Raw genomic sequence first — 13,692 nt, forward strand, 5'->3', positions numbered from 1 at the left:
CCTCCTCTTTACATCTGTACATCAAACATGTTTATCTTAAGGTGTTTCTGTCCTCCATCACTCTGCCAAGTTGCATGTCTAGGCTTCACCTTTCTATGGAGGGAGGGCCCTGACCACTCTTGTCCTATGCTCGGCCTCTGTTGGGCCGAGGTTGCTGAGTCTCTGGCCCTGTTCAGAGGCTAAGCTGTGGTGGACGCTGAGTTCCAACCAGAGCTAATCTCAGATTCCTCTCCCATCACCACAGCGCAGATGCTGCACACTTTTTCTTAGGGTCATGTGCCCACAGGAATGCAGGCCTCCCTCCCTGTTTACATCCACCTTCTCAACAGCAGTCCACAGGGCCCGGCTGAGAGCCAGCAAGGTGTGAGGAGTGGGGAGAGGCAAGCCTGTCTAGCAGTCCCTGAGGCTAGCAGCTGACCCTTCCTCCCCATCCGAATCCATTTCCTGTCCCATGTCACCCTGCCTCTTCCCCTTGGCCAACATGGCTTTGAGCTGCAGGCCACAGTGGGTCTCTGAGAGCAGGCCTCCCTGGGCTGCAGTTTGTGTTTTTCCCCATCTGATCTCAGGCCCTCTGCTCTCTTGATGGGCCATCCTGGGCCAGCTTCCCGGGAAGACGCACTGTGAGCCCACAGGCTAGTTTCGGGGATGCTGGGACTGCTGTCACCTCCACACTCATCTGTTGCTCTGCTACCCTCAGAAGTCAGGCCCAGTCCCCTTCTCCCACTTGAGAAGAGGAAGCAGCACCACTAGTGCTGCCAAACTGGGCTCTGAGTTCCCTTTTGGAGGCCATTTATGTCTGAAATATTTGTTTACCAGGAACACACAAGGAATCCAAAAAGGTGTGTAGAAGTGGAAGATTTCATCCCAGAGTCCCAAGACCTCATACTCCCCACAGCACAGTTAGTGGTAAGATGGCTAAATGCAGGAGACTGGGCCAAGATGGTGGAGAAATAGGAAGCTCTGTATTTCCTGCCTGCATCTCTCAAACAAAGAAGGGCTAAAGTCAAAGGACTCTAAACCCTAACAGTCTGGGTGGAAAGGAGACGGAGTCTACTAGGAAGACAGCCTCATAGGGCTACTTCGAGGAACAAACCAAAGCACACACGGTGGAGAGTCCAAAACATCACTACAAGTAGGGAAATAAAATAACCAACGTCACAACAAGAGACCAAGGGACACTGTTAAAAGAACAGTTCCTGAATGGCCAGGCTCTGGACAGTGTACGAGCCTCCTTTAATATAGCAGTACTCACAGGTGCAGAGCACATAACAAGGCTTTACAACTTACAAGAGACAAAAAGCTAGCCAAAATGATGAAACGGAAGAACTCTCCTCAAAAGAAATTCCAGGGGGAAGTGACAGCTAAAGAATTGATCAAAACAGGATCACCTGAGTGGCTCAGTTGGTTGGGTGTCCGACTTCAGCTCAGGTCATGATCTCACAATCTCATGGTTCGTGGGCTCAAGCCCTGCATTGGGCTCTGTGCTGACAGCTCAGAGCCTGGAGCCTACTTCATCTTCTGTGCCTCCCTCTCTCTGCCCCTCCCCTGCTCACACTCTCTCAATAATGAATAAACGTTAAAAAAAAAATTGATCAAAACAGATATAAGCAACATAACTGAACAAGAATTTAGAACAATAGTTATAAAATTAATTGCTGGGCTTGAAGAAGGCATAAAAGACAGCAGAGACGGCACTGCTGCGAAGATCATACATCTTAAAAATAGTTATGAATTTAAAAAATGCTGTAAATGAGGTGCATAATAAAATGGAGGTGGCCACGACACAGATTGAAGAGGCAGAGAGGAGAATAGATGAATTAGAAGACAAATTATAGAAAAAGGAAGCCGAGAAAACCAGATAAATTGACCCAGGAGCATGGAAGGAGAATTCGAGAACTGAGTGATACAATCAAAGGGAACAATATCCGTATCATAGGAATTCCAGAAGAATAAGAAGAGAGGAAAGGGGCTGAAGGGGTACTTGAAGAAATTACAGCTGAGAACTTCCTCAAACTGGGGAAGGAAACAGACATTGAAATCCAAGAGGCACAGAGAGCTCCCCTCAGACATAACTTGAATCGATCTTCTGCATGACATATCATAGTGAAATTGGCAAAATACAAGCATAAAGAGAGAATTCTGAAAGCAGCTAGGGATAAACGAGCCTTAACATACAAAGGTAAACACATAAGGGTAGTAGCAGACCTATCTGCAGAAACGACAGGACAGAAAGGAATGGCAGGAAATCTTCAATGTGATGAACAGGAAAAATACGCAGCCAAGAATCCTTTATCCAGCAAGCCCATCATTCAGAATAGAAGGAGAGATAAAAGTTTTCCCAAACAAAAGTTGAAGGAATTCATCACCACTAAACCAGCCCTACAAGAGATCCTAAAGGGGACTCTATGAGGGAATTGTTGCAAGGATCACAAGGTACCAGAGACACACCACCAAAAGCATGAATCCTACAGAGAACACAATGACTCTAAACCCATATTTTTCAATAATAACACTGAATGTAAATGGACTAAATGCTCCAATCAAAAGACATAGGGTATCAGAATGGATTAAAAAAACCAAAATCCATCTATTTGTTGTCTACAAGAGACTCATTTTAGATCTGGGAACACCTTCAGATTAAAAGTAAGGGGAAGGAAAAATATCTATCATGCTACTGGAAGCCAAAAGAAAGCCGGAGTAGCCATACTTCTATCAGACAAACTGGACTTTAAAGTAAAGGCAGTAATAAGGAATGAAGAAGGGTATTATATAATAATTACAAGGTCCATCCATCAGGAAGAGCTAACCGTTATAAATGTCTACGCACTGAATTTGGGAGCATCCAAATACATAAAACAATCACAAACAGAAACAATCTTATTGATAAGAATGTGCTAATAGCAGGGGACTTTAATATTCCAATTACAGCAATGGATAGATCAACTAGACAGAAAATCACTAAAGAAACAATGGACCTGAATGATACTTTGGACCAGATGGACTTGACAGATAGATTTAGAACTCTACATCCCAAGGGGCGCCTGCGTGTCTTACTCAGTTAAGCATCTGACTTCGGCTCAGGTCATGATCTCATGGTCTGTGGGTTTGAGCCTCACATTGGGCTCTGTGCTGACAGCTAGCTCAGAGCCTGGAGCCTGCTTCAGATTCTGTATCTTCCTCTCTCTGGCCCTCCCCTGCTCAAGCTGTCTCTCTTTCTCTTAGAAATAAATAAAACATGGGGCGCCTGGGTGGCTTAGTCGGTTAAGTGTCCGACTTTCGCTTAGGTCATGATCTCGCGGTTCGTGGGTTCGAGTCCCGCGTTGGGCTCTGTGCTGACTGCCAGCTCAGAGCCTGGAGCCTGTTTCAGAGTCTGTGTCTCCCTCTCTCTCTGACCCTCCCCTGCTCACACTGTCTCTCTCTCCTAGAAATAAATAAAAATATTAAAAAAAAAAATAAAAAAAAATAAAACATTAAAAAAAAAACACCTCTACATCCCATAGTTATGGAATTCACTTTCTTCTTGAGTGCACATGGTACATTCTCCAAGACAGAGCACATACTGGGTCACAAAGCAACCCTCAATGAATATAAAAGAATTGAGATCATACCATGTGTGCTTGCAGGTCACAATGCTATGAAACTTGAAAGGAACCATAGGAAAAAGTCTGGAAAACCTCCAAAAGCATGGAGGCTAAGGAATACCCTACTAAAGAAGGAATGGGCCAGCCAGGCAATTAGAGAAGAAATTAAAAAAATACATGGAAACAAAAAAACCCAAAATACAACAATCCAAACTCTTTGATTGCAGCAAAGGCAGTCCTAAGAGGAAAATACATTGCAGTCCAGGCCTAACTCAAAAAACTAGAAAAAGCCCAAATACAAAATCTAACAACAACCTAAAGGAACTAGAAGCAGAGCAGCAAGAACACCCCAAATGCAGCAGAAGAAGAGAAATAATAAAGGTCAGGGCAGAAATAATACAGAATCCCAAAAAACAGTTGAACAGATCATGGACACCAAGAGTTGGTGTTTTGAACAAATAAACAATTGATAAATCTCTAGCCAGGCTTCTCAAAAAGAAAAGAGAGCACCCAAATAGACAAAATCATGAATGAAAATGGATTACAACCAATCCCTCAGAAAAACAAGCAATTATAAGGGAATGCTTTGAAAAATTATATGCCAACAAACTGAACAACCTAGAAGAAATGGACAAATTTCCTAAACACACACACACACACACACACACACACACACCCAAAACTCAAATGGGAAGAGACAGAAAATCTGAACAGACCCATAACAAGTGAAGAAATTGAATCAGTTATTAAAAATCTCCCAACAAATAAGAGCCCTGGACCAGATGGCTTCCCTGAGGAATTCTACCAGACATTTAAATCAGAGGTGATACCCATTCTTCTCAAGCTATTCCAAAAAATAGAAATGGAAGGAAAACTTCTGGACTCATTCTATGAAGCCAGCATCACTTTGATTCCCAAACCAGACAGAGAACCAGCAAAAAAAAAGAACTACAGGCCAATATCCATGATGAATATGGATACAAAAATCCTCAACAAGATACTAGCAAATTGAATTCAACAGCATATAAAAAGAATTATTCACCACGATCAAGTGGGATTCATTCCTGGGTTGCAGAGCTGGTTCAAGATTTGCAAATCAATGATACATAACATTAAGGAAAGAACCATGTGATCCTGTCAATAGATGCAGGAAAAGCATACGACAAAATACAGCATCCTTTCTTAATAAAAACCCTCAAGAAAGTTGGGATAGAAGGAACTTACTTAAACATAATAAAAGCCATTTGTAAAAAGCCCACAGCTAATATCATCCTCAATGGGGAAAAACTGAGAGCGTTCCCTCTGAGAGCAGGAACACGACAGAGATGTCCACTCTCACCACTGTTGTTTAACATAATGCTGGAAGTCCTAGAATCAGCAATCAGACAACAGAAGGAAATAAAAGTCATCAGAATTGCCAAAGATGAAGTCAAACTTTCACTTTTCACAGATGACATGATACTCTAAATGGAAAACCAACAGACTCCACCAAAAGTCTGCTAGAACTGATCCATGAATTCAGCAAAGTTGCAGGGTACAAAATCAATGTACAGAAATCGGTTGCATTTTCATATACCAATGATGAAGCAATAGAGAAATTAAGAAATTGATCTCATTCACAATTGCACAAAAAACCATAAAATACCTACAAATAAACCTAACCAAAGATATAAAAGATCTGTATGATGAAAACTTATGAAGGAAACTTAAGAAGAAACAAAGAAATGGAAAAACATTCCATGTTCAGGGATTGGAAGAATAAATATTGTTAAAATGTCAATACTTCCCAAAGCAATCTACACATTCAATGCAATCCCAATCAAAATTGTACCAGCATTCACAAGCAGGAAACAACCTCCTTGACCTCAGCCACAGCAATTTCTTACTCAACACATCTCCAAAGGGAAGGGAATCAAAAGCAAAAATGGACTATTGGGACCTATCAAGATAAAAAGCTTCTGCATGGCAAAGGAAACAACAAAACTAACAGGCAACCGACAGAATGGAAAAAGATAGTTGCAAATGACATATCAGATAAAGCAGTTTGTGGGTTCGAGCCCCACATTGGGCTCTGTGCTGACAGCCAGCTCAGAGCCTGGAGCCTGTTTCAGATTCTGTATCTCCCTCTCTCTCTGACCCTCCCCTGCTCACGCTGTCTCTCTCTCTCTCTCTCTCTCTCTCAGAAATAAATAAAACGTTAAAAAAAAATTAAAGATAAAGGGCTAGTATCCAAAATCTATAAGGAACTCACCAAACTCCACACCTGATAAACAATCCAGTGAAGAAATAGGCAGAAGACATGAACAGACACTTCTCCAAAGAGGACATCCAGATGGGCAACAGACACATGAAACAATGCTCAGCATCCCTCATCAGGGAAATACAAATCAAAACCACACTGAGATACCACCTCATGCTGGTCAGAGTGGCTAAAATGAAGAATTAGGAGACTCTAGATGCTGGTGAGGATGTGGAGAAACGGGCACCCTCCTACACTGTTGGTGGAAATGTATGTAAACTGGTGCAGCCCTTCTGGAAAACAGTGTGGAGGTTATATGGAAACCAACTTCACAATAAGCTACATTAAAAAAAAAAACTTCAAATAAAAAAAAGTTAATGCTTTTTTTTATATGAAGGATGGACTATCAATACCAGGGCCTCAAGTCCTAGTCTCCATTTCTCGCAGTGAACCATGGGAGACTTCATGCAAATAAAGACACTATAAAGTCAAAACTTCCAGAATTCTCTGATGGACAGGCCAACTAGGAGCCTCTCTCCTTGTGTGATGTTTTTTTTTTTTTTTTAATAACGTTTGTAATATTTCACAAAGTAATACACACTCTGTGGAAAATGGAGACAAAGCAGGTATGCAGAGAGAATAAAATACCTTGCTATAATCCTACCCTCCAGAGACCATCGATCAGAGTTGTGGCACAATTCTCCAGGCCTTGGTTTCACATCCACCCCCATCTCCCTGGCAGGTCGTGAATAGGCCCAGACCCAGGGGCAGTGAGCTGTTCACACTTCTGTGGAAATAACGCCGGGCCCAAACATTGGTGGCAGAGGCAGAGCCGTGTACCCAGGCGCTGGCCTGGGCGACACCGCTGAGGGCCACCAGGTGGCAGGCGTGCGCCGCGGTCGCGCTCCCAGCCACCCCGCCTGCCAGGTGTCCCACTTGTGACTAGGTCGGTCTAGGCGGGGCGGGGGGGGGGGGGGAGGGGGGGGGGGCCAGCGGGTTGCAGTGAGTCCCTCCAAGTACTGAGGAAACCCACAGAAGCTGAGCATACTGGAGCCAACCGTGGGCGATCCTACTGTGTCTTCAACAGCCCAGAAAGCTGGCGTTTCCCCCTACTCTACAGATGAGGAAAAAGAGGCTCAGAATTAGGCAGCTGCCCAAGGGGATGGCAGGCGCAGATGGATGGAGGACAAAAACCAGATGTCCTGACTCCAGAACCTCTCCTGGCCACTGAGCATGTACCACCTGCCTGCAGCACAGGCTGTCTGGAAGCCCATGAGGAGAGAAGGTGGGGGAGCCCCCTTCCTCCTTAGGCCCTGAGGTTTCCTTTTGGGGACCTAAGCATTGCCCTCCGGGTAGCTTGAGGCATTTTAGTCATGACTCACCCCTCCCCACTGCCGCAGGCACACACAGCCTGTGCCCTGTTCCTGTAAGAGTCGAGGAAGGGGCAGCCCTCTCTCCTCTGTGGACAGTCTTGGCAGGGGGCCACTGCTGGGATGAGAGTGGGTTAGGAGGAAGGGGGAGCAGCCAACAAGCAGGGGCCTGTTTCCTGACTGGTCTGACCCTGGTTGTCCCCGGGGAGGCCCCAGCACACGAAGCAAGGTCATCCAGGGCGAAATTCCAGTCTGAGCCCTGAGCAGTAACTTTTTTCCTGATAAGGCTCAAGAAGGGACACCGAGAGGCGGCCCCACACCCCCACTCTGTCAGCACCTCCACTCCTGTGAAGCCTCCGCTGCAGACTGTCGGCCTCGGAAAGAGACAAAGATAGACCGCTGGCCAGATAAGGAGAGAGACGGCCAGGGATAGCCAGGGCAAGGAGCACAGAGGAAGAAGACAGGGAGGGACCAGGCAGGGCCATAGCTGAGGCAGTGGGGCTGGAGCCTCAGAGACTGGAAATGCTTCCAGGGTTGCACTTTTTATTGCTAAGGTCGTGACTGGGCACAGATGGAAGATGCAATCATGGCTGAAACAGGAGAGGTTTTAGGTGTGGTAGAAATATTAATTGGGCTGCTGGCAGCCTGTGGGCCTGGTTCCTAACGTGCGCAGACCTGGGACTGGTGGGTAAGGGTGATGGAGGAGTCCATGTGCGGCATAGTCTCTGAGCCTCCAGGGGGCCAGGCCAGAGAAGTTGAGAGGGGGGCCCTATACTAGTGGAGGGACAGATGCAGCTGGACCCAGACTGCTTACCAGAGGCTCCTGACTTGGGACTTTGTTCTTGCACACTCTCTGCAGAATATCTGCACCCAACACTGGGTGTTTGGCTTGGCAAGTGAGCAAGGTATAAAGCCACAGCTGGGCTGTGGGCACTCAGTCACCATACGCAGCTGTGTCAGTCTCAACCACTTCCCCACCCCCTGGGGGCAAGAGCTCGTGCCTGCACACACAGCCCTATCTGCACAGGTACTCAGAGACGCCATGTGCAGCTGAGTCATAGCTGCCTCTCAGAGCACGTGCCTGAATGCACATGCACACAGGTGCCCGCAGATGCCAACTTACACCTGATCCTGAGTCACTGACACTGTTGAAGCCGGAGGAAGGGTACTGAAAGTATGTTCTGCCATTCCTATTTCAACACAGATACCCATATATACTCACGCACATATACATGTCCACCATACATCATTGTGCCTGTCACATCATACTAGGGGATCAGTAACCACAGGTGGGATGAATAAAGGATTGAACGAATGAATAAGCAAACAAGTGAAGATGTGAGTGACGCCGACACTGTTTGGCTACTCGGTAAAATTGGTTGGGGCAGCGCTGTAGGGTGGGTCCCTAGTCTATGTCTGTAGGGAGTTGTCCTGCTCCAAATATAGCCTCCGTGGGCGGCAGGGAGCCAGGGCTGCCTCCCAAACTGTGACTTCACTGGGCCTAAAGCCCAGCCTCTGAGGAGTTGGGGAAAATTAACAGAGAAGAGGCCCTAGCTTTTTGCAGCCAGGGCTGAGCTGTGACATGAATTGGTGGGTGACAGTGTACTCTGGAAATATCACTTGCTCAGGGGTTTGAGTTGCAGGACAGAGTACTCTGTAGATGGTCCTAGAAAGAACTGGTTTCTGAGCTGGGCTCCTGGGAACTGCCTGTCCTGAAATTCTGGGGCCAAACATGCAGGAGGCAAGACCCCAGCTGAGAGCTGTGGCAAACCCAGTGCCTGGGCCCACCTGGGGGTTGCCAAGCCAAGGCCCATTAGATGGTTCCCCATCTGGGCAGGCTGCTCCTCTGTCTGCTCCTCAAAGCTTCCTTTCCCTAGCCACTCTGCTTCTGCTCTATTTCATCTACTGGAATATTGTAATCTTACCACAACTGGTCTTCCTGTCTTTCGATTCTTCCCTCTAATCTCTTGTTCACAGCTGCCAGTGTTCTATTTTTAAAATACAGATCTGATCACGTAACTTTTCTGCTCAAAAGTCTTCCATTGCTCCCCATTATCAGATTGCCTTAGCCTGGTGTTCAAGGCCCTTCACCATCTGGTCCCACGCTACCATGTGTGTTTTGAGGTGCTGACGTGTGGAGGGACCATTGTTGGTTCTATGTGTTAGGTGGACTCTGAACACGTAGGCACTTTTGGGTATGAAGGGCCCAGTGGGCTGTTTGGTTTGCAGACAGATGACTAGATGTCTAGATGGTTGGGAGGCTGGATGTAGGGTGGAGATGTGGAAGGTGGATGGAAGGATAGTGCTTGAGCCAAGGCTATTTTGGTTGCAAGGAACAGAATCCCGTATCATCAGGAAAGAGGTGGGAGACAGTCAAGGATAAAACAGGCAACTTTGCAGTCCTCACTGACATTCAGGCCCCATGCAGATTGGAACTGGCGGGTCAGAAGGGGTGGCTCTTCTCTCCATCTTTGGAGGATCTCTCAGTCTGTCCTTCCAGCAGGCTTGGCTTTCTTCCTCAGGTCCCAGTGGCACTTCTTTCAGCTACTCTTGCTTCTTCGTCCCCCAAGTTTTTACCAAGTGCTTATTTATATGCATGTTTGTGCCTCTACCATGCTTCTACGTGCTGAGAGGCAGGCTGCAAACAGGAAGTTACTGCCTTCGGGAGGCCAGCTTTCTGATGGGGAGAGACAGGAGGCGGCTGGTGTGAGGGGCTGATGCTGCGGACACAGCGCAGGCACAGGGTGCAGGGCACAAAGCCAGGGCTGCGTGCTGTCAGGCACGGGATGTGCAAGGAGCGTCTCTGGGGAAGAATGGAGGCAGGTGAGGGGTGAGCTCAGCCAAGTCCGGGGGGAGGAGTGTCCTAGGAAGAGTGCAGGACAACTGTGGGTGACTGATGCAGGTGAGCAAGTGGCCCATGGCAGGAGATGAAATCGAAGGGCAGCACAGGGAGGGATCACCACGGATTTTGCAAGCTGCTGTAAGAATCTGAAGACTTCCAGTCCAAGGAAGAGGGAGCAGCACTGGAGAATACTGGCCAGATGATGCCGTGATCTTACATTCATAAGGCCCTCTCGCAGGCACTGTAAAGTAGGGAGACCCTTAAGGAGGCTCCTGCACAAGCCCAGGTGGGAGGCGAGCCAGGCTGGCCCTGGCGAAGGTGACAAGAGGTCCAGTTTAGGGTGTGCTTTGAAGATAGGGTCACCTGTGGTTGAGAACAGGGAACATTCCATCAAAGACAACTCAGTCCGTGGCCAGGGCAAGCGTAAGGACGGAGTTTCCGTTTCTGAGGAACATAAGCAAACTTTTTTTCCGGCCAGGCAGGGAGTGCAGGGAGAGGAGGTGCACCTGCCCCACACTCGGTGCTCGTGGAGGCGTCAGCAGGCACAGCTGGGGCTCGGGAAGAGCTTTAGGCCGGAGTAGCGGCGCGGACGACGCGGGACAGCGCGCCATCCAGGGAGGGGGCAGGGAAGAGACCGGGTCCGGGGCGGGCGGCCAGTGCTGGCGGCTCAGGACCACAGGCAGCACGGGTGCCCTGGGCAGAGTGGCCGACAGGCTGGGGGGTTGGGGGGCGGAGCACGAGACACCCGATGAGAAAATGTCTGGAGCCAGAGGGGGACTGGCAGGGGCTGCTGAGAGCTCGGGAAAGTGAGGCGGGCGACCCTTCGTTCCTGCTCACGACCGGTGTTCCCTTGCCCGCTTCCCGTGAGGTGCCCGCTCAGACGCGTCGCGCACAGGGAGGACCTCGGCTGCGACGTGGCCATCCGGCTCCGCCCTGCAGCCCAGGCGCTTGCGTGTGCCTCGGGGAGCGGGGCACAGCGCGACGACGCGGGGACGCCGGCATTGCTGGCGGCGGCCGCGGGGCGGCTCTGGCTCCGGCGCCTTCAGGCGGAGGCGAACGGCAGGCTTCACGGAAAACCTGTGAGTGGAAAACGTAGTGGAACAGTAGCTTGCCGTCATTCAGGATTGGAGCTGGCGCTGGACGCGACCTGATTTCTCAGGGATACCTCACATTCGTGCTCTCCGACGAAGACAGAGTGCGTGACTATCTCCGCCCGCCATCTCCAAAACAAACGACCTCTTTGGGGCAGTCTCACGCCGGGTTACCCAAGCTTCCTGTCGTGAGCGCGCGTGCGTACGTGTGTGTGTGCGCGCGCGCGCGCGCGGAAGGGGCGCCTTCTTGCGCCTCCCGGCAGCTGCGTGGGACGTGGGACGTGGGGACGTGTAGGCGTGGGACGTGGGGCTTGGGCAGGGAGGACAGCGGCGGTGCGGAGGCCGAGCTCGCCTGGGGTTCTAGCTCAGCTTTGAGGCGCGGAGTGGGACTCGCAAACCCTCGCTGGCTCCAAGCCACCTTTCTGGTGGTCATCTCTGCTTTCGTGGCTGTTGTGAACCCGCTCAGTGACAAGGCCCTCCTCGGCTATGTTTAAACGCGCTCACGTCTCCCTCGCCGGAAAAGCAAACAAGCCAGATCCTGCCTTTGATTCCATAGCCCTCCAGCCGCTGCCCCCAGCTCCTGCCCGTGCACAGGGGAGTTCCTCCCCAGGATTCTCTGCCACTCCCCTCTCACGGCCTCCCAGCCCACTGCAGCCCCCTTCTGGGCCCCTCACTTCCCGAGAACGTGCGCCTTCAAGTCGCCAGGGACCCTCCGGGGCACTCTTCAGGCTTCCCCTAACTAGTCCAGCAGCTTCCAGCACTGGCCTCGTGAACAGCCCTTCTCCTGTCCTTGCAGGCACAGCATTCTTGGGTTCGTCCTACATCCAGGCTGCTCCTTGCCGCTCCCTCCAGGTTCACCCCCCACCGGCCAGCCAGCATTCCTGTCCTTGGGCGCGCTGGCCCTCTCTTCTCCAAACTCTAACCTGTGGCACCGACGACTGTGTCTCTGCCTGGGTTACCATCTACTTTTCTGCCTCCCTAGTGTGCGTCTCCAGCTCATTCCTATCTCACTAGGACATCTGAAAGGCACCTCAGCCTACGTGGTGCAAGGCCAAACTTGGGGTCGATTCTCCTCTCCCGCAGCCCTGCCCAGCCCCTGGTAATCACCGACTTCCCGGGAGACACCATCAAGCATCCGGTTGTGCAACTCAGGAACCCAGGGGGCCTCAGACACCTCTCGCTGCAGCCACCATGGCCAGACCACCACCTGTTTCATCCTACTTCCTCAATGACTTTGGACTTTGTACAGTTGTTCTTCACATCTTCACTGTCCCTTCCTGATCCAAACCACTGTCACTGTTCCCTGGACCACAACAGCCTCTTAAGTGGTCTTCCCACATCCCCTCTCACACTATGTTGTAAGACACTCTGCACATGGGTTCTGCCTTGAGCCTCATACAAGAGGCCACTACTCTTCTAGAGAGAGTAGGGCCTTCTTAGGGTCATAGCAGGGCTGGAGTTTCCAGGGCAGGAAGACTAACCCACATGCAGGCTGGAGGTTAGACGCAGAACTCAGCCAGGCCTCCTAGGGAATGGAGAAGAGGCTCTGAAATTTGCAGTATCAGGTTTCAGAAAACATGGGGTCAGGGTCAGCAGAGCAGCTGGTAGTGGGGAAGGCCAGGCCCAGCTAATTTCCTGTCAGAATGGCCCAGAGGCCCCAGCCCCTCTCTGGGCTGGCCACAAGGGAGGAGATGCCGGGAATGGCTCACATTCCTCTGGCTGGGGCTGCACTGAACCTCGAACCTCGGGGGACCTGTGGGGAGTGAGGAGGTGGATCTCTGAGGCCAGAGTCGGGGACTCTCTGCAGGGACTAGGCATCTGGTGTCCAACCCTTAGGCTGGAATGGGGCCAGAGACTGTAGAGCAGATACAAAAAGAGCATCACAGCTGCTGAGGCCTTAAGAGAAATGAGTCCAACCTTACTTTCAGATGAGGAAACAGGCTCAGACAGGACCCGCTCTCATCAGGATCACATGAGCATCCGTGTTCTAAGCCCTGAACTCTGTTTCTTCTGGCCAGGCCTGCATTTCCTGGAAGGCCCAGCTTTGCTGAGCTGTGTGACGGCAGGGGGCCAAGCTGGGCTAGGCCTGTGCTTCTCTTGGCAGGGAGGCAGGAACCCTTGCTTCCAGACAGGGATATATGCTTCTCAGGTGGTCTGTGAGGTGGTCAGCCTGTGTGGAGAGGGTGTAAAGGTGCTGAGTCATCTGTGGGACCCTCTGTCCTCTCCTTGGAGGCCCTAGTTCATTCTGCCAGCAGAGGAAACTTTATGTCCTGGTCCAGTCCCCAGGAGGGTGAGGTCATAGAAGTGTGCTCTTGGCCTTGAATGGCCTTCTAAGAGGGAGCCACCCGGCCTGGCTTGGGGGGAGGTGGAGGTCCCGGGTCTCCTGTACTGTCCATTCTCTGGCCCCAAGCCTGGCCTGGTTGAAGTACAATGGCTGGTGAGGTTGAGACCAGGACACAGTCACTCAAGCCTGGGTTTGAACCCGTCTCCATCAGACACTACTGTCTGACCTGGGCAGGTCATCTAGTCTTTCCAAATCATGGCGCCTTCTTTGCCCAACTAGCTCCTT

Source organism: Hyaena hyaena, unplaced genomic scaffold (genome assembly GCF_003009895.1).
Source record: "Hyaena hyaena isolate Hyena2069 unplaced genomic scaffold, ASM300989v1 scaffold_245, whole genome shotgun sequence".
NCBI lineage: Eukaryota > Metazoa > Chordata > Mammalia > Carnivora > Hyaenidae > Hyaena > Hyaena hyaena.